Source organism: Crinia signifera, chromosome 5, assembly GCF_055691185.1.
Source record: "Crinia signifera chromosome 5, ASM5569118v1, whole genome shotgun sequence".
NCBI classification, from domain to species: domain Eukaryota; kingdom Metazoa; phylum Chordata; class Amphibia; order Anura; family Myobatrachidae; genus Crinia; species Crinia signifera.
Window position 1 is genome coordinate 294,795,271 of NC_139221.1, and position 21,171 is coordinate 294,816,441.

General features: G+C 43.1%; 1 protein-coding gene and 1 long non-coding RNA gene across 4 annotated transcripts in view; one reads left to right on the forward strand and one right to left on the reverse strand.

The window, feature by feature from the left end:
• The window catches only part of PLXDC2 (plexin domain containing 2), a 456,016-nt gene that overhangs the window by 269,915 nt on the left and 164,930 nt on the right, over positions 1–21,171 (reverse strand). The gene's annotated exons all lie outside the window — the stretch shown is intronic.
• Positions 1–21,171, forward strand: part of LOC146081215 (uncharacterized) — a 55,240-nt gene that overhangs the window by 28,697 nt on the left and 5,372 nt on the right. For 2 of the 3 annotated variants that reach the window (XR_014475088.1, XR_014475089.1), the window contains exons 3-4: positions 759–873; positions 1,081–1,533. This is a non-coding gene — a long non-coding RNA (uncharacterized LOC146081215). Of the gene's footprint in view, positions 1–758; positions 874–1,080; positions 1,534–15,608; positions 15,729–19,699; positions 19,800–21,171 lie in introns of those variants that run through there. The other variant, XR_014475090.1, reaches the window with a different exon arrangement.

Sequence of the window (21,171 nt, forward strand, 5' to 3'; positions counted from 1 at the left end):
GCTAACAAGCATGAATAAATTAGGTCCTGGCACCCTAGGCTGCAGCCTAATTAGCCTATTGGTTAATTAGGCACTGGTCATTATTGGGATTACTGATCCTTTCTGGCACTGCAGGCATTCTGCATGCTGAGTTCAGCATTGCCCATGGGTTTTTGGACCAATTTTGTTTTTAAATTCCAATGGTTCACAAATTTGGTATTCATATTCTTAAAATATGTTGTTACAGTAGGGTGAAAACTGTGTACTTTGTAGATTATTTTACAGAATTTCAGTAAAAGAAAAAGTTGGAGATCCAATATTCTTTAATCAGTGATTTGGTTTTGCCAGTTAATTAAAGACTTCCCTATTGGCCAAAACCCAAATTTGTGATCCCAGCAACATGTTTTGCATATCTTTATTTACAAAATTTGGAAATGTTCTGGAAATAGAAAAAAAAAATATTACAGGAAAAATCAAAAACGCATGATTCTTTGAACACGCTTTAGTTAGTCGTGGAATGCCTGCATAAAAACAGTACAAAGTTCATATAAGAAGAGAAAAAAAATCCAGTCTTTCAAAAGGTCCAAAGTTATAAATTATGCATAACATAAATGTAATCTAAAATAATAATCACATCGCTTCTGGTATGTAATAATTGAAGTAGCAATACATTCTTCAAACCATTAGAACAAAGTCTTAGTAATTAGACATGTGAAAAATTATACAAAAAGCGGGAAATGTAGTTGCAGCCTTTTTAATTTAATTTTTTTTTTTTCAAGAGATGAAACCGGTTAATGAGTTTCTGAAGCACAGAAGAAACTATCTGCAAGAAAAATAATGAACTTTATTACTTTTGCCTGCTGAAGCTTGACATTTTGCACCAATTATTTGAAGGTTAGATATAATAATACATTATTTCCATGAAAGGTGCCCCCTTCCAACGCATATAGATATACTGTGTACTTAAGGTTTGCCTTCAGTGTATTAAACCTTGAGATGATAAGTAACTGACCATTTATATAGTGATCTAATCTCTCTCTCTCTCTCTCTCTCTCTCTCTCTCTCTCTCTCTCTCTCGCTCTCGCTCTGTCTATGGACCAGATGTACTGAGCCTTGAAAATTGCTGAAGACGAGAGTGATAAAGCACCAGCCAATCAGCTACTAACTGTCATGCTACAATATGTGGTTGAAAATGACAGTTAGGGGCTGGCCCTGATGGACCATCCTTGCACCAATCCTACACTGAATTACAGTGTAATTCTCTTATTCTCTTGCTTAAAATATACAGCACTTTGTTTAAATAAATACATATGACCAAAGGCGTAGCTACCAGAGGTGTAGGAAATGTAGCTGCTATGGGGCCCATATATAATTATGAAGGGCCCACCTTAACTGTCAAAGTTACATGTGTTATATACATTTTCACCATTGGGTAGTATATAGGGGTTCTTCCAAACGTTTGCCTTGGAGTCCACATTGCAATGTGGTACATAATGAACTGGAGGGCATTATAATTATGAACAATGTGGCACAATATGGAGAGGTTTCAATAAAGTGTGGCCTAATATGAACTGGGGCATTGTAATGTGGCATAATATGAAGTGGAAGCACTACAGTGTGACATAATATGAACTGGCGGCTAACTCTAATGTGTCATTATATGAATTGGGGTACTTTAGTGTGACATATTATGAACTGGGGCAGCAATGTAATGTGCCATAATGCGAATTGGTTAAATGTAATACATAACGTGCCCTAGGAGCTCTACAATGATGTGTCTTTATACAGCAAGAGTAGTGTGGCATAGCGGGGAGCATACGATCGCATGCTACCACTATACCATAGACTTCAATGGGAGCCAGCTGGCGCATGCACCCATCTCCCATTCAATTCATGGGACCCAGCTCCAATACTAACTCTTGTGGCATTCTGCGATAGGTTCGTATCACAACCCTGCTCCAATTATACCACGAGTTTGGACCACTCGCCACTGTAGCAGCACCCTTAAACCAAGGCTCACCGTAATCAAGCGCAGGCACCAGTATACTCACACACAACCCTGCTATGCAAGGCTGCGGTGGAACACATCTATAGGACAATACTATGGTGGTTCATAAAATAAACTAGGACACTATTGTGTTCGTAACATTAACTAGGGCACTTCATGGGGCATAAAAGGAACCCCTGCTGCAGAGGGATATTAGGACAGGGGCCCCTTCAAAATGTTTTGTATAGGGCCACCAAAGTTGTGGCTGTGCTTCAGAATGTGACCTGATAAATATCATTGCTTCAGAGATAATATTATAACAGGCACTCCCCGAATGAGAGCGTTATACTGCGCTGCATGAATAGCGCCAGTGTTACTTAGCACACACCAGAAGTTATTTTGGGTATGGGTCATTAGGACAACACGTAAATAGATGGATATGGGTAAGGTCAACAGGATCTGAAGATCGGCACAAGCATTAGGTCGACAATGGGAAGGTCAACAGGGCGACATGAGTTTTTCACATTTTTTGTCCCTAATTTCGACATAGTGGACATGGACACTGCCTAAGTGTACTGCGCTGTGCTTGCCATGCTTCAGGCACGGTTCCCCGCTATGCTCGGCACACTAGTTTTATTCTCCCACTACGTAGCGGATGTTTGGACATGAAACACTGCATGTCGGCTACAAAAAAAAAATAAAAAAAAAATTGTCGAACTTTGTGCCCCATTGTGTTGGACGGTCGGCCTAATACTTATATCGATCTTCAGACCCCGTCCACCTTACCCATGTCGACCTATTTCAGGTGTTGACCCAAGGCCTGTCGACCTTCAGTGAAGGACCCAATGCAAGTTGACCTTAATAGGGTCGACCTATTGGCTGTATACCATTATTTTAGACATTTCTTTTCCCCTTAGGAAAGTAGAAGCCAGAAAAAGATTGTTATCAGAACGGCAAACACCGCATCACATCACATTTCGTGTACTGTATATTTCATTGAATCTTGTTGTGTGCCAGAGCCGGGGGTTTATTTTAGAACGACATGTGGGTATAGCGGTTGACTGTCCATACACTTTTGGGGCTTATTTACTAAGATGAGGTACTTGTTTCCTAGCACGGCGCTCATCACATGGTATACCATTATACAAAATAAGGTATACAATGGTATGCGATGTGACGCAATATTGTACAAAAAAATATCGCATTGCATCGTATGCCATACAATGGCATACGATGCGAACGTATACGATTTTTGATTGTACAAGCACCCTGATGGGTCCTTTCAATGTTAAATGCCCCCCCCCCATAGTCAAGGCCACTCCGAGTATCAACGGCAACCTAAAGCGTGGCGATCACCACGAGCCCGCAATGGGCGGTGGTACGCATCCTCAGAACTTTTCATATCCCCACTATCCACGTCGGCGTGGAGTTGGACTTAGATAGTGTGGCGACATGTAAAGTAATACGCGTCCCCTCACGGGGCTCGCTGCGCTCGCCACGCTTCAGGCTCGGTGGCTCGCTGCATGCAGTAGGCAGCACCTAGTAACACTCCCTCCCCTGGTACCTGGCAGCGAGGTAGGCAGCGGGCGTGCACGGGTCACTAGGAGGCAGCGATTCCGCTCATTACATATGCACATATTAATGAGCTGCTCATTATATATGCACGCTTGAATGAGACGCTCATTACATGTGCGCATATGAATGAGCCACTAATTACATATGTGCATGTGTAATGAGCAGGCCCGCTAGTTCCAATTTGCAGCAGGGACCCCACCGACGAAATCAAACTCTCTTAATCGACCTGCTTCCTGCACCTGAGCACAGACTGCGCTGCCCAGATTCCCAGGATTGCTGCCAGGTACCAGGGGAGGAGGGGAGCGGGGGTACCAGGGGAGGGAGGGGGGTACCAGCTGCAATGACCAGGGGATCGGGGGAGGGGGCGGTACCAGCTGCAAGGTACCAGGGGAGGGGGGCAGGACAGGTACCAGGGTAGGGGGGAGACCAGTGTGGGATACCGTTTAAGTCCCTTTCCCACTGCCAAAAAAAAATGGGTCTTAAACGGGTAGGACACTGCTTTTTACCCGTTTAACAAAAACTGGTATTTGTTAAACGGGTAAAGCACCCTGGAGCTTTCCCACTGCAGCTCTACCCATTTAAAAAGGCAAAAAAAATGGCAATTTACCGTTTAAGAGCTGCAGTGGGAAAGGGGTATCATTTTGTATTGTACTTTTCAGGAAGAAAATGCGGTATACTGTATGGTAATAACAAAACCCGCATTACACTTTATAAACAGCAGATGGAGCAAGAGCAGGCCACAGCATTGGATTTGTACTTCTAATTATACACTTTCAGTCAATTAACAGCAATTAGTGTATACACGTTAGTAAATTTACCACTGTAAATCTTTGTTTCATGTAACAGAAATCCAATGACAAATTTGTTTATTCAAACAAGATCTATATACAGTAGTCGAATCATTATGTTTTAAACACTGTTGGTGCTACTGGTGTTGATAAAGCAACGAAATGCCACCATGAGAGTGTTCTGAACAGCCAATCGGTGTGCACTAACATTTAGATTTTTGAAATACTGCGGTAGATGTCTTACTCTGCACTATGAGGGTGAAATGGTATCAGGGCAAGTTATGAGAGCTGATACCTCTTCTTCCCCATGTGTGATTGGGCCGTTGTACAGTAAATGATAGGCTCGTCTATATAAGTGTTGCAAGCCTACATGAAGGGAATAAATGGTCAGCAGCAGGGGGCTCCAGAGGAGGGGCTGCAGCATAGCTTATGATTCAAATAGGGCGGTATTCAATGTGAATACCGGCGAGGTGCAGCGAATCCTGTTTAGGATTCGCTGCACATTCGCCACGTTCCGGAGCCTCGCCGGCTCCGGGATTCAACGAGTCAGGGGCTCGCCGAACGCCGCAGGGAGCCTGAGGACGGTGGCAGGCAGGGAGATGGAAGTCTCTCTGCCTGCCCCAGAGCGTATGTGGGGGGGAGGTGGGCTCCCAGGGTGCCAGGCAGCACAGGCTGCCCCCCGGGGGTGCCAGCAGGGGACCAGGTATATTCACTACACCCGATCGTGCATATGTACCGATCGGGTGCAGTGAATATATGAATATCTAATGAGCGGCTCGGCTCCGGCGCCCACTGCTGGCGGCTGTGTAAAAATAAAAAAAATAAAAATATATATATTTTTTAAATTAAATATATATTCATGTGCTTACAGCACATGAATAAAAATAGCATGCCCCTCCTCAGAATAAAATTCCTGATTTTTTGACACCAAATGTAAAAAACAAAACACGTTATTTTAAAAGTTCACATTCCACTTCACCATAAAAAAGATAGCGATTGCTACTCGGTGAATCATGGCGAAAAAAACCTTAAAATGTATTCGCCATCTGGTCATTGAATAGGGTGATTCACCGTTTTAGTCAAAAATTCGCCAAACAGCACAAATTCGCCATAAAAACATGGCGAATCAGGCTCATTGAATACCGCCCATAGGCACAGCAACTGCCACCAACTGCTGTTCCACTCTGAATCACTGGCAGTTTGTGTGGCTCCTCTGTTTGAATTGTGCTGCAGCCTCTCCTCTGGAGCCGCCACTGTTCAGCAGATACATTAGAAACAGTAGATCTACATAGATTATAAAGTGTATAGTTATAGATATATGTACTGTAGCAGGGTTGGCTACCCTCTCGGAATGGCCGGCATTGTCCCATAAAACCCTCCTGGAAAGCCGCCCGGCTCCTGCGACCCCCCTCGAATCGCGCCATTTTAGCCGTGCCCACCGCAGTGCAATGCCTTAAAAATGGCATTGCACATCAGGGCCGCGGCTAAAACATTGCAATCGTTCTTGCCAGGCCCCCAAACAAGTAGCCACTCATGTGGCTCTGCCCCTGCCCCACCCCTTTACACTCCTGGTGGCGCCCCCCGCCACACCCCCCCTCTCTGGGAAACGGCAGCCAGAAAGTAGGTAAGTATGTACTGTAGTCATATGGAACCCCCCCCCCCCCCCATGAAAGGCCTGTGTTTTCCACTGTACCTGTCTGAATTTCTCTTCAGTTACTGATCCTTCATTGCAGTAGTATGCCTGTGTGTTGTTGTGAGGGGAAAGGGGACAGTCCTAGGGGGGAGCCACCAACGGGCTGCACTATTGGGGGCGTGTCTAGGATGATCGCAGGGTTTTAACCCCACCCCCGCAGTGCAATGCCTGTATATCAAAAATTGCACTGTGGGGGCGGGGCTAAAATGACGCGATTGCGTCATTTGACCCGCGGCCCCCCCCCCTTGCCGGGGGGGAGGTTCGTGGAATATTACGAGAAATGTGGGAGGGTTGCCCCCCTTTCCGGGGGGGCCGGAGGGGGACCCGATTTCCGTGACCTTCCCAGCCATTCCGGGAGAGTAGGCAACCCTGAATCACATTGCTAGGGCCAGTAAAGCAAAAATCGAGGAATCATTCACTGATGGATTCAACAGGACCATAAAACATTGCAGATGCCCCAAATTTCTGGGACACTTCTTGTCACTGCCCCATTTCCAAATGTCAGAAGTATTTCAATCGTGCAGCATTTAGGGCAATGAAACGTACTTTGTATGCCCCAATTTGCACATGATTTTTAAACATTATTAAATAGTGAAAGTATGGCTACAGCATGCACCTCTGTACCCCACCCATAGTAGCTATCAGGTTGGCAGAAGCACAGTCATCCACAATCATCCTCCTGACTCATCGAGAAGCCTACAAAATGCAGCGATACAGAGAGCCACTTTGGCATTTTAAAAGATGAACTTTCCAGGCTGCAACTGAAATTAGATTGCTCATTGATTTAGGAGACTCGTTCTTATGGAAAATCATGCCTGATGTGAATACGAGCAAGTAGACAGACCTTTCAGAAACTGAATAATGCGGTCTTGCTTGGCTTCCTGCCTTTCCACCCAATCGTAGAGGTTTGGCACTGCTCAGGTGGATAATGCAAACTGTCACCCACAGTGGAATATGTCACAGGGAGAATGTAACCGGTTCACTGCTAAAGAGAGATGCTGTCATACCTGAGTCATGCAGTGTAACCGAGTTCTGTCCGGAGACCACTGCAAGGAGCGATGCAGTTGGACACCAATAGACTGTCACCACCAGCCTCAGCCCAGGTCCTAGGAATGGTTCCGCAGTTTGTAAACGCTGTTTACAATAAAAGCCCCTTCCATGTATGCTGAATAATCACTGGCAGGCCATGAGTTCACGGGACAATGAAAACCTACTTTGTATGCCCCAATTTGCACATATGCGCTAGAGAGACTTTTGTTATCGTTGGTGTCACCCCTCAACAGGTGACATTCAGGTGCTTCCACTTCAATGACACAACCAAATGGTCCACCTGGATTGTTTGGCCAGCAGACCCCAGTGGAGTAGAATCAGTTGAACATGGGTATTGTAGGGAAGAGAACCGCAAACTCTTAAATGAAGTCACTGCTCCAGTCATGCTGCATGTGGCTCATGAACATGATAAGGAGGGAGCCACAGCATCTACTTGTGTCCAGCTCTGAATCAGACCCTATATCTTCAGACAAATAACAAGATACCGAGTATAGTACGGATGGTGTATTACTATCTCACACCACTGAGGTAATGGATTTGATTTCAACCACGGCTCTATCTGTGTGGAGTTTGTGTATTCTCCCCGAGAATGTGTGGGTCTCCTACGGGTACTCTGGTTTCCTCCCACAATCCAAAAATATACTAGATGGGCAGAGTGGTTCTTATCTGCCATCAAATTCTATGCTTCCATATTTTTCCACTGATTCCAATCTAGTATCCAACATCACCAGTTCCAGTGAGGCTAAAAAGTCTACCAGTTCCGGTCTGTTTAGCAAATCCAGTCCCAGAAACACTACCAGTACCACAGATCCTTGAGACATTGCTTCCTACTCAGCTGTAGTATTACTTTTCACCGGTTCCATTATCGATACAAATTGCCTGCCCCAGCCCAGTTCCAGAGATATGCATTAGTGGTTCCAGCTTAAACCCAGAGATACACATTACCAGGCCCTGCCCAGGTCCAAAGCTATGCATTACTGGTCTCAGCCCAGCTGTTTAACTCTCTGTTTTAACTCCTAGTTCTTCAGGGTGTTTAGCCCCCTGTTCCTAAGTTTCTCTCCAGTGCCTACCTTCTGCAAGACTCTCACTATTCACATGCAACTCCCAAACAAATTAAATAATGAGGCTACCAAGCTTTCTGCACTTTGTCTCCACTCCTACTCCTACTCTTGACCTCAGCCCGGGAACAGAAACTAATTCAGAACGAAGACTACTGTAGTTTATTTATTCCCTATCTAAAATTATTTCAAACTATACTGACTTAAGGGCCCCATACTGTATATGTCTGACCTGAAGTTGGATGCGATTCCCATTGAACTCCCCCTGGGGTGATTCCATAATTCCATAATATTTAGTACTTTTGCATAACATATATTGCATGTGATTGCGCAAGCCACGATGAATCTCATGAAATATATCATGTGCCTTTAGATATATGTGATGAGCGGTATAAGGGGGCTGGAAACGCCAGTCAAACTTCCTGCGATACATCGCAGAAGATATATAGCATGCATAAAAAACGCCAGATTCCATGCGATTCTGATAAATCAATAGCCCAGATGGTTAATCTAGGGGCTCTGACCCAACACTCACGGGACCGCGCATCGGATCAGATTTGCCACTTTAAAAACGCTATATTGGCCTGAAAGGTCGGTATCTCATGAAATCGTGCAAAATCGTTGCAGTGTATGGATAGAAGAGTGGCACAAACAGCCTGCCATGCCAGGTGTAAGCACAGTTCAAACCTCTAGCCAATCCACTGCATTAACATTTAAGGTGCATACACACTGTACAATTTTTTTGACCAATTTCGCTCATTTTGGTCCTTCTGAACGATATTGGTTAAAATATCTTTCAGTGTGTACACTGAAAGATATTGCTGACCAATTTCCCTTGAACCCAGTGTCCTGGACGAAAGATGTTGACGAAAGATGTTGACAAAAGACGAAAAACTAACGATCTAGCTACAGTCTATAGGCTTTTTTTTTTTAAAGATATCCAAATTGAGCTGAATGCACAGTAGACGAACAACCTTGATGAACAACTGACGAGTGTACGCATCATCATTCGTCGTTCGCCGCATACACACACTGAAAGATATTTTGAACAATATTGTTTAGAAGGGCCAAAATGAACGAAATTGGTCAAAAAATTGTACAGTGTGTATGCACCTTTACCATAAGGTTATGGAAAACCAAAATCCCCTAAGGAATTTCCCTCACAATGTTTGGTGTTCGTGGTCCTTTCAGCGGCGTAACTATAGCACCGCAGCCCCCGCTACCGCGGGGGGGCGCTGTTCATGTGGGGGCGCCGGGGGCTGCGGTGCTATAGTTAAACCCCCCTCAATCTCCCGCAGACTTACCTATCGCGCTGGTCCCGGCGGCTCCGTTCTTCTGCTGAGGACCACCACAAAATGGCCGCCCCCATATAGCGCACAGTTCTCTGAAACTGTCTGCTGTATGGGGGTGGCCATTTTCTGGTGGTCCTCAGCAGAAGAACGGAGCCGTCGGGACCAGCGCGATAGGTAAGGCTGTCACAGTGGGGGATTGCTTGGGGGTTTGCATGGGCGGCGGGGTAGGGGTGCTTGGCGGGGCTGCGACGGGGGGCGCCCAAAACGTAGCTACGCCACTGGGTCCTTTAATAATATACACACAACTAAAATAGTGGTTTATTTTCTAAGATGAAAGTTCTATTGAAGATGGGATGTTCCTATGGTCAACCAACCAGATTGTATCTATTATCTTCTAGAAGGTGTTAATTAAATAAGAAGCAGATTCTGATTGGTTACTATGGGCGACATCCCATCTTAGTAAATAAGTCCTATAGAGTATGGACAGCCAACTGCTATACCCACATATTGTTCTAATAGAAAACATGAACATTTACAAAGCAAACACTTGCTTTATACTCAATAGATCATCAGCTGTATGTGAAAATGATTAGTATGGAAGCTAATGACTTTCACAGTCTGATTACACCAATTGATCATTTAAACTTGAAACACGATAAAGTAAATAAGCATTTAAAACCAATTCACAGAAGACCATACTTTGGTAATAACATAATTATTTGGCAAATAGAAGAGCCGTTCAAGTATACAGTAACATATAGTAGAAGAGCAGCCTTTATCTGTAATGTGCAGTAACAAGGGTTAGCATTGAATCTATAAAGGAGGAAACACACACACTAATGTAAGCAACAATGAAAGATCAGGCCCATCTTAACGGCAAAACTTCAAAAGCTGTGTGCAAGTCTACTGGCAGTTCTAGAATACAAGGCTGCCTGAAACCACTCAGATTCACTGTTGTGAGGAATCAGACAAAACCATACACAACAATAGTGGCATGGCTCCTATACCCAGGTCACGAGTTTAATGAAGGTGTCTCAACACATAACAGCGATTCTTCCCCTTTCTATGATCAGGGTTGAAGATAAATCAGATTAATTCAACGCGTTTCGTCTCCTCTGAGACTTCATCACTGGTTACAACTGCAAATAGGAAAATAAACATGGTATAAATACATATGTTGACACTCCTCATACCAGCAAAAGGACACTTTAATCCAACATCTTATCAATGTTGAATCACAACCTGTCAGCAGGATACATGTATTCTTCCACTGTTTTTATTTCCATTTTATTTCCAGTCACTCAGAGTAAAAGGAAGGGACCACAAACCCTCCTGCATGCTCTCCTGTGTTGTAACAAAATAGGGTGAAACATATACAGAACAAGAGAAAAAAAATAGTTCAAAATAGGATGATTAGTTTGAATTTGTTGCTGTCAGTGAGGCTGGGAGGTGCTGCTGTCAGTAAGAAAGGGATGTGTTGCTGTCAGTGAGGCGGGGATGTGCTGCTGTCAGTGAGACAGGGAGGTGCTGCTGTCAGTGAGGCAGGGAGGTGCTACTGTCCGTGAGACAGGGAGGTGCTGCTGTCAGTGAGGAAGGGAGGTGCTACTGTCAGTGAGGTGGGGGATGTGCTGTTGTCAGTGAGGTAGCAATGTGTTGCTGTCAGTGAAGAAGGGGTGTGCTGCTGTCAGTAAGGAAGGGACGTGTTGCTGTCAGTGAGGCAAGGAGGTGCTGCTGTCAGTAAGGAAGGGACGTGTTGCTGTCAGTGAGGCAGGGAGGTGCTGCTTTCAGTGAGACTGGGAGGTGCTGCTGTCAGTGAGGCAGGGAGGTGCTGCTGTCAGTGAGGAAGGGATGTGCTGCTGTCAGTGAAGAAGGGATGTGCTGCTGTCAGTGAGGCAGCAATCTCATACCTCCCAACATGACCCTCTCCAGGAGGGACACATTGCTCTGTTTCTGGACTTCTCTCTTAATGTATGATTGCTATCACCTGTTTGGAAACACCTTTCATACCTATTTACCTGTTTAAAACAGGTGACAGCAAGCATATATTAAGAGGGAAGTCCAGAAACAGAGCAAAGTGTCCCTTCTGGAGAGTGTCATGTTGGGAGGTATGCAATATGTTGCTGTCAGTGAGGCTGTGATGTGCTGCTGTCAGTGAGACAGTGATGTTCTGCTGTCAGTGAGGACGGGATGTGCTGCTATCAATGAGATAGCAATGTGTTGCTCTCAGCGAGATGGGGATGTGCTGCTGTAAGTGAGATAGGGATGTGCTGCTGATAGTAAGGCGCCAATTTGTTGCTGTCAGTGACTCGTGATGTGGTATTCCAGGAAACTAAACCTACAGAAATCCATATATAAAAATGCTCACATAATTAGAATGCCGGTATCTTGATATTTTATAATATTCACATTTCAGAGATTAAAAATAATAGTTCCAAGACATCAAGTTATTATATGAATTGGTTTTCCTGTCTCCTCAGTCCTGCTAAGATTTCACTCTTAAGGCCAGTGTGTCCGGTGTGAATAGACAGATGGTTTCAGCATTGGTAAATGACCACTACCAGTATACTGTACTTTGGGAGGGGGAGGGACAACTACACTATATAAATCAAAGGAATTATAATTAACTAGTTATATAAAGATATGCAAGATTTGCCTCAAAGTAAAAAAGGAAAAAGCAATAGATGTGAGAGAAAGTGACTCTCTCGGACAATATGATGACAGAATTGTGCAGTTAAGGTGACAGATGGTGACATTGGCCAGAATTTAACAGGATGCTTCTGTGAGCAGTATTATAGTTCCATATGTGGAAAACAATACCAGTTTAGGGGGCATATTTGTCAGATAATGACCAAAAGACAGGTTTTCTATTGCAACTCATTCCAGTTATAGAAAAGCTGTTTCAGAGCTATTGAGCAATCAAGAAAAAAAATCCCCATGGTTGCTATGCGACATCCGGCTCCTCTGCAATACTGACCAGATGCACTAAGCAGTGAGTTACCCCATGAATGCCACCTTGGGGGTCACTTCTGCATATGTTTGGCCTGACACTGCACCAGGACAGCAGATTTGTACAAAAAAAGTTTATAGTAATAGATTAAACATAGGATTTTTTTCATGGCACTGTGGGGGAAACGCATAACACCAACTCAAGAGTGGTGAAGGTTACCAATTGCAACCAATCAGCTTCTACCTATAATTTTATAGAATGTGCTTGATAAATGCTAGCTAGTAATTCATTGGTTGCTAGGGGCAACTTCTCCTCTTGTCCTCTCTTTAGAAGACTGCTATCAGTGTTCTCAGGTATTGATAGCATGGGGAGGCAGCTATTGGAACAGGTATTTTACTTCATAAATAAGCAGCAGGAATGGCCAGGAGGCTCCCAAAACTCGGTGCCCCATCCCGGCCCCCCAGAAGGGTGGGCAAGCCTCCCGCATTCAGCTAGCTCCCCCCACAGCCTCCTCTTTGAGGAGGGTGGGGCCAAAATGTTGCAATCCCATCATTTTAGCCCACCCCCCTTCCTAAACAGCTGCATATGGCGGCATTTACTGTGCTGGGGCGGGGCTTGATGACATGAAGCTCCAGCCCCACCCTCAGAATGTTGCAGATAGTCTCCACTCCAGGCTTCTTCCAGAGAGGAGACATGTAAAGTAGGCAACCATGATATGCAGTAACTACTGTAGGGACTCACCAGTAGGACCTGGTGATTTATGACCCATGCTATCTTTTAGGGGGCTGGAACCTGAAACAAACTTTAATAAGCACAAATGCCGCCAGGCAGATAGTAGCAGATGACTGGCCTGGTGGCACAGGGGTTCTGGGGAGCAATCCCATCCGCTATTTACTCACTCGGTGGCGGCTGCAGGATTTTGGTTACGTTCCCAGAGGAGCTGTATGGACGGGTAGATGTCGCATCATGACATCATGTTATGATGTCAAGCGCTGGACCTGCCCGCACTATCCCGTTGTGGGACTTTAACGTCCCAGTCCGACACTGACGATGATCAGTGTTCCACCAGGGGGAAATTTTGCATGTTATATTTCCCAGATGTGCAAAATCTGTCCCAAAAATTATTGGAACTGGTAGATTAGGGAAATTCAACATGTTGAATTCCCCCCATTTTTTTTATGAGTGACTTTTTATGAAGCTTGAGAAAGCCTCATACCCCGAAACATTGCATGTCACCATGTTTTCATGCTGATTTGCTGTCTCTGAGTGCCACCGTACCTGTGCTTCTTATGCTTATTTGGATGGTGGTCCAATAGTGGAAGGTACCTGAGCAAGCACATGGGTGTACCCCGTGAGTGCCTGCCCATCTGGCTATATTGCTAAAACCATTTTTTTTTTTAAAGCAATGTTAAACCTGAAATATAAGTTATTTGAGATAAGGTTGTGAATATGGCTCTGTACATATAAAGCAATGTCTCTGTACTGTGCCCCGTTGCTTCCTATTTCCTACCAAACATAATTTTCTACTGACTTCTGTCAACTCAATTTAGAGAGTGTAACGAGTTCAATTTAGACTGTAAAGCACAGTTCTATGTACGGAATTACCGCAGCGCCATTGCTGATCAGCCCTTTTACTCTGTGTCCTATGATTGTAATTAAGCTCAGCTGCACCCTCCTTATGATATTAGAAATGTCATCGGCAATGAAGCTAATTTGCGCCTGACCAAGGCTGCTACAGTAACTGATTACTCACAGATGCCAAGTCTCCAAGAGAAATTTTTGCCACCTGTTTTCAATTTTAACACTGCCATTTTCACACTGGTAAAGCTTGCTGGCAGAAAGTATACAGAGCCATCTGTTGCCGGAAAATGTGTGCCCAGACATTTGTTCCTACCTGTTGTCTTCTGTGTTACCAACCTACAGTGAATTCCGGAGCACGCTAAGAGTCAGTTTGTCACAGGTAACTGGTCACCTGATAACATTTACAGGAGTTTTAATGTCGTATTTCATCTGTGACCGACACATTGACTCGTCATGCTGGAAACATGAGGAGTGCATTAAGCTCTAACCTCGTTCTCTGACTGATTCCTTTTTAAAGTGACAATTGAACATGTTTTACTGCTGCCTGTAGAAGGCAGCAGAACCAATCGTTTGTGAAAGAACCAGTGGCAGATTCAGAGAAGGGGTGCAGCACAGTTCAAAATTGAGAGAGAGAGAGAGAAAGAGAGAGAGAGAAAGAAAGTGTACAGGTGCGCTGATGTCAGTTTCACCAAAACTGTATATATGCACACATATAAAGCAGTAAAAAGTTTTTATTTCATGCAATAAAAAGTATATAAAATATGTATTTCATACAGATGTTCGCATCATAAATTTGATGTGAGACACCACTTCCGAGAGACCCTACGCGTTTCGTCCCATAGGGACTTCCTCAGGGGTAACAAGGTATCTAATATGGTGAAACAATGCCATATAAGAAAATTTGATAATAACAAAACATATAGGGAAATGTGCTACAATTGTTCTGTAGGAGGAGTTGCCAAGATCGATGATAGAGGACGGAGATGAAGGAGGACAAAAAGGAGGCGACAAGATGGGTGATGAAAAAAAAAGGAAAGAAATGATAGGGAAGGGTAATTCGTAGGTACACCCTCTCCCATTCACCTGTGTTCTTTAACTGGGAATGCTTATTAAAATTACCTACCAAAACATGTATTCTATCACGAATGGTAGGAATACCTGAGTTGGATCAAACACACTAGAAACGGGTGTAGGCTGGCAGGATATCTAAAATAATTTTTTAAACATCAATATGTATAGCACTGAACAGGTTTGACACATGTACATACCAAAAATTCAGGATGGGTATATGAACTATCCGACTGAGGTCTTCACCAGATTTAAATTCTGGGTTGCAGAATAGTTCATATACCCATCCTGAATTTTTGGTATGTACATGTGTCAAACCTGTTATATAGATGTAACAAAGTAGAAATAGGAAAGCAGCCCCTCTACTTAAGTTCCCTGAAGGTGGGGAACCACAGATGACATTGTATGACACAAAAGTAGGGTGGCGCCAATCTCTCCTATTGGGGAATAACCTGTTAATGTACTGTAATAATAGTCCAAAAAAAAAAGTCAAAATTTGAAGTCCAAATGTTTTATTGTGGAGCTTGTTCATATGTAATTCAAGCAAGTGGATGACAACATGACAACCCAACGCCTTTCATCTTTTCCAGACTTTTTAATTGATTGACTTCAAATTGAGCAATTGGAATTCGTGGGAAGCTTAAAAAAGAAACACCTCATAAAATATAGTTTGTCTCAATCAGAAAAAGGTCACACAGACATCATCAAATGTGAGTAACCATATTTGTTAGCAGTTGATATCTATAGCCAAATTGAAGATCACCCTTTATTACGCCAGGGTCAAGTGTCAAAAAGTGCCTTGATCCAATGTATCTGTCCCACAGTCTGCCAGCAGTGAATTCGCTTTTGTTTCTGCCAATCGTCAGAGCGTTTTTGTATTCTAAACCTTCTGGGGATTTTTTTTCTCAGAGAGAAGGTTTCTGATAAAGTGACTGAGTGCTAATAGAAATCTATCCAACGTTTTTTCATGCGGAGAAGATTTTGGTAAATATGCTGAGCAGATTCATCCGCTGTAAACAAACAGTGTCTGTATACAGGATTTTATCACTATCAGATTCAGAGAAGGATACTACATCACCCAGGGGTAGTTCAATGTCCTGCAGTCCATGTTGCCCAGAGGGCTTAGAAAAAAAAACGCTCCGACTATTGGCAGAAACAACAGCTACTGTAATTCTGCAGAAAGTCGGCAGCACTCGTAAATTAAGCATCCTTTGATCTAATATTAGTGATAGAGGAAGCTACCCAAGAATGCACTTTAGCGACAGAAAAAAACAGTGCTTATGAAGCAATACACATTGAGCGCTTGAGAATGGACACTACAGAGAACCTTATAAGTAAATTTCAAACCCAAGTCAATAAATACAAGTAAGAATTATACAGTTCAAAAGTGAAAAATTTGGTCAATCGTGACTATGAAGAAAAAAGAGTTTATGCTTGGATTTCCATCTCCTCACGTCACCCGTGCCAAATGAGATTCCATCAACGAACCAACAAAATATTCCTACTGGACACAGAAACATCGGATAAACAATCGTCCAATAGTGATAATGACAACACCTGTCCTCATGCCACCCAAGTAACCGTACGCCCTCTTTAGTGGCAACAAGCGGAGCTAAGGGCAACATAACGTAAAAGAGCCTTTACCAGATGCGCAGGGCAGTGCGCAGTGAGAAATATTAAAGCGAGATGCAAAAACAACAACAAAAAATTATTTACAACTTATCTGATCGCACCTTATCCCCCCTCGGAAATTCTGTTCTTGAAACAGGCTTTAGTTTTGTTCCAACTAACCGCAATAATCCGTTTTTAACCACCAATTGAGCCATAAGAAGTTTTTGGCAAAATCGATACTACAATCAAACCAACTATAGACCCCAAAACTACTAAAAAACCTCTTTGATCCACCTTCTACACATAGTGCCATTAAAAGCTTAAACACTATATTGACCAATACTTTTGAAAAAGAAGCTAAGGTGCCTAATATAAGTCCCAACAATCTATCCAAGTTGGAAAGAAAAGCATTGAAGTCATCATCAGAATATCATGATATCGTTATCCACCCCGATAAAGGGGTGGGGGGTGGGATAATGATATTAAATACTACAAATTATATCCAGGAATAACCAACTCAAGGATCCCAAGGTTTACAAAAAGCTATCCGAGGACCCTAACTCACTCTTTATTAAAGAATCGGACCTAGTCCTACTCCAGGGAGTTGAAAATGGCACTACAGTATCAGCTCTTCTCTCTCTACACGAATGACTACACCTCAGCTGAGCAGTCACTGAAAATCATCAAATTCGCAGATGACACCACTATCATCGGCCTAATCAAGGATGGTGACGAGACCGCATACAGGCATGCAGTGGAAAAGCTGACACAGTGGTGCAGCAGCAACAACCTTGATCTAAACCCTACCAAAACAGTTGAGATGGTGGTCGACTACAGGAAAAAACCAAATGCACTAGCCCCGCTAACAATAGCCAATGCAGTGGTGTCGCGGGTTGATTCCTTCAAATTCCTAGGGACAACCATGTCCAGTGACCTAAGATGGGGATTAAACATAACCACAAACATCAAAAAGGCCCAACACCGCCTGTTCTTCCTGAGGCAACTCAGGAAATTCAACATCCCACAGGAGCTGCTGTGCGTATTCTACACCGCCATCGTGGAGTCTGTCTTATGTTCCTCAATCACAATCTGGTACGGTGGCGAAAGCGAGAACGACAAACAAAAACTGCAGAGGGTAGTGAAGACTGCGGAAAGGATCATAGGGACCGACCTCCCCCCGATAAGGGATCTGTTCTCATCCAGGGTAAGGAAACGTGCTGAGAAGATCGCAAATGACAAGCTGCATCCTGGTCACAACCTGTTCGACATCCTACCATCCAGAAGACGGTTCAGGTCCATCCCCGTCAAAACGTCCAGATCCGCAAGAAGCTTCTTTCCGTTAGCCGTCCATCACCTGAACAATCCAATCAAAGCGAATGCAATCCCAATATCAACAGCCAAACAACGTGTCCCTACTTGGCGACCTGACCACCATAGTCGTAGCTAGAAATGAAATGCTTGTAATGTCTTTATGTAATATATGTAATGTCTCCCCCCTTTTCATCCCTGTTTGATGCTGCACTGTAATCCACAAAAAAATCCTAGTGTGCGCAAGCACACATGGCCAATAAAGTTGATTATATTCTATTCTATTCTAAATGTACTCATTGTTCCCTACTTAACACACCATTCTGTATTTCGTTCCAAAATTACACAAAAGCTTAATTCAGCCCCAGGGCCGGCCCATCATTGCCACCAGGGGTTCTGTGATGAATGATGTCTCAAAATATTTACATGCATATTTTGAACCTGTTATACTTACCTAAGGGACACTAGTATGTTTCTTTCTGAATTGGCTAAAGTGGACTTCACATCACATAAGTATCTTTTATGTATGGTTGACATTGTTAATATTTATACCAATATCCCTCATACCCATGGGCTGGTGGCATTACAGCAGTTACTAACAAATAATCCTAACTACATAGGCCCAGACATTGAAGTATTAAAACTTGTACTCAAAATTATTTTGTATTCAATAATGAGATATCCATCCAATTAAAGGGATGTGCGATGGGGGTGTATGTTGCCCCCACGTACGCTAATTAATTTAGGATAAGCATAGAAAATTACCGGGTTTTTTTTACCAACCCTATTTTTTCCTCAAATATTCCATTCTTTAGAAGGTTGATGATGTCTCCATTGTATGGAGAGGCTTGATGGAAGAATTTAATCAAATGATGGAAACCATCAACACGCAGGTGGAACATATTAAATTCACCTATACCTGCAGTCACTCAACTAAATTTTTTTGACATAAAAGTTCTAAATTATGGTAAAATCATGACCACGCTTTTCAGCAAGCCATAGATGGCAATGTTTTACTTATTTCCTTCAGCTTCCATTCAGAACCATTAGAAGGGGTTACCCCTCTCTCAGTTCTGTTGGGTACACAGGATCTACTCCTCCCCAGACGATTAGACACACCAACTGGCTCTAATGAAAAACACATTTTTTGAAAGAGGATATAGTCTCAGTAGCCTACAACAGGCACATGATAAAGTGATGAGCATTCCTAAATCCAAATTTTTGGAACCTCATTCCAACAAAAATACCTCTGACAAGACTACCTTCATCACTGAGTATACACCAACCAGCCACAATATAATTAAAACCACCAAAACATTCTAGGCCATCATCAATACGGACCCTGATTTACCGCTTTTAAAAAATTTGACCCTTACACAATGTTATAGAAGAGGACGCAACATAAAAAATTGGGTCATGAAAACCAATGTCACACAACCTACCACCAATCTGCTAGAGCATGTTCACACTAAGAAGCCAGTCAATTTCTGTTGCTTGGGATGCGCTACATGTACAGTAGCTTCTTAGAATCAGGTGATACATTCTCCCATCCTCTCCCCGGAAAAATGTACAGGGTAAAACAGATTTTCACATGTAACTCGTCATTCATGGTATATCTCATCAAATGTCCATGTGGTCTTGCCTATGTAGGCAATTGAATCTTAATTGAATCTTAACTGCTTTTTATAAATATGTTACTTTAACAATGTGAGCCTTTTTTGTATGTTTTTGTTTACACTGAGCAACATGTCTCCTCCTGCAGCATGATGTCATTCACATCGCGACACGGCGTCTGGATACGTGCGGCGGTAATCGGCTGCAGGAGACTGGATTGTGTCGGGGTGTTGGTGTCGGGATAAAAGGTATGTACTGTTTTATTGTTGTTCACTTCTGATGAAAATTCTGAAATAAGAATTGAAATGTTAAGTCCAACACGCTCTTGAGTTGTCCATATACTGTGAGTGTGGTCGCCTCCCTCCATATATATATATATATATATATATATATATACAGGTGAGGCAGGTTTTACTTGTGCAGAGATAATTAGATTTCGGTGGGGTTTTACACCTGCCTCACCTGCAGTGCACATGGTTTTGTCCATCTAAGAAATATTTTGTCAGAAAGAGTGAACTAGAAGAAGGGCCTCAGTTCCTGCTGGAGCCTGCTGAAAAATAGCCCTGTGTATATATATATATATATGCATATATATATATATATATCTATATATATATATATATATATATATATATATATATATATATATATAGATATATATATATATAGATATATATATACACACACACACACACACACAGTATACACAAGCACACGCAGACTCACACACATATCTAAAGCGATAAGAAATAATATCCTCTTCTGTTCCTGCGCTGTTATGGTTGGCACAAGACATGTATGGCTATCAGCTTCCCTGTGCGGCACTGAGGGTGTTCTGCTGTGGACAGAGTTGAATCTTGCTACAGGCAAAAAAAAAGCCTCAGCAACCTTGGCTGCCTGCCCAGCTCTGTGGTGGGGAATAGGAAAGGGAGGAATGGGAAAAACTAGAGTATATTTTACAAACTCCTTTGATTTGTATCATCTGAAATCACAAACTCAAAAAATAGATACAGTAGGATAACATAAGCCTATATTTCATCCAAAAGGTTACAGGGATGCAATTGAGTTAGTTTGCAAATAATGTTAGTGTAAGTGATGTATAAGAGAGCTGATGGTCTCAGCTGTTACTACGGAGCTGGAACCAGTGTCAGAGTGGGGTATGAAAAGCTGACCTGGGAAAAGCAGTGGTAGGGGCCCATGCTTAAGGGGCCCCTACCACTGTTTAATGTGCCTCTACGTCCGAGTTTATTAAAAGTCTGGGTTTCTGGCTCCACATAAGAGTTGTATGCAGATATTTTGCCCATGTTATACAAACCATCTTGCAATCAGCTTCTGAAGATTAAAATCATATGCAGAATGTAGCAAATTATGTTACAGTGTTTGGCAGGAAAACACTGTAGCATAATATTTTTTATAGACACTGCATCCATTTCTTAATACTTACCCTTTGGAGTCCCATAACAAAAGCAAAAGCATTGCCGGAATTGCCTGAAAAAAGCCCGCTGCGCCACTTTGGAAGAGAGGAGGGGGCCTACCAGAGGAGGCTGCACATGACCTTCTCCTCTATTGCAGCTCCCCTGGCAGATACAGCCTCAATTACATACAAAATATAGGTATGCT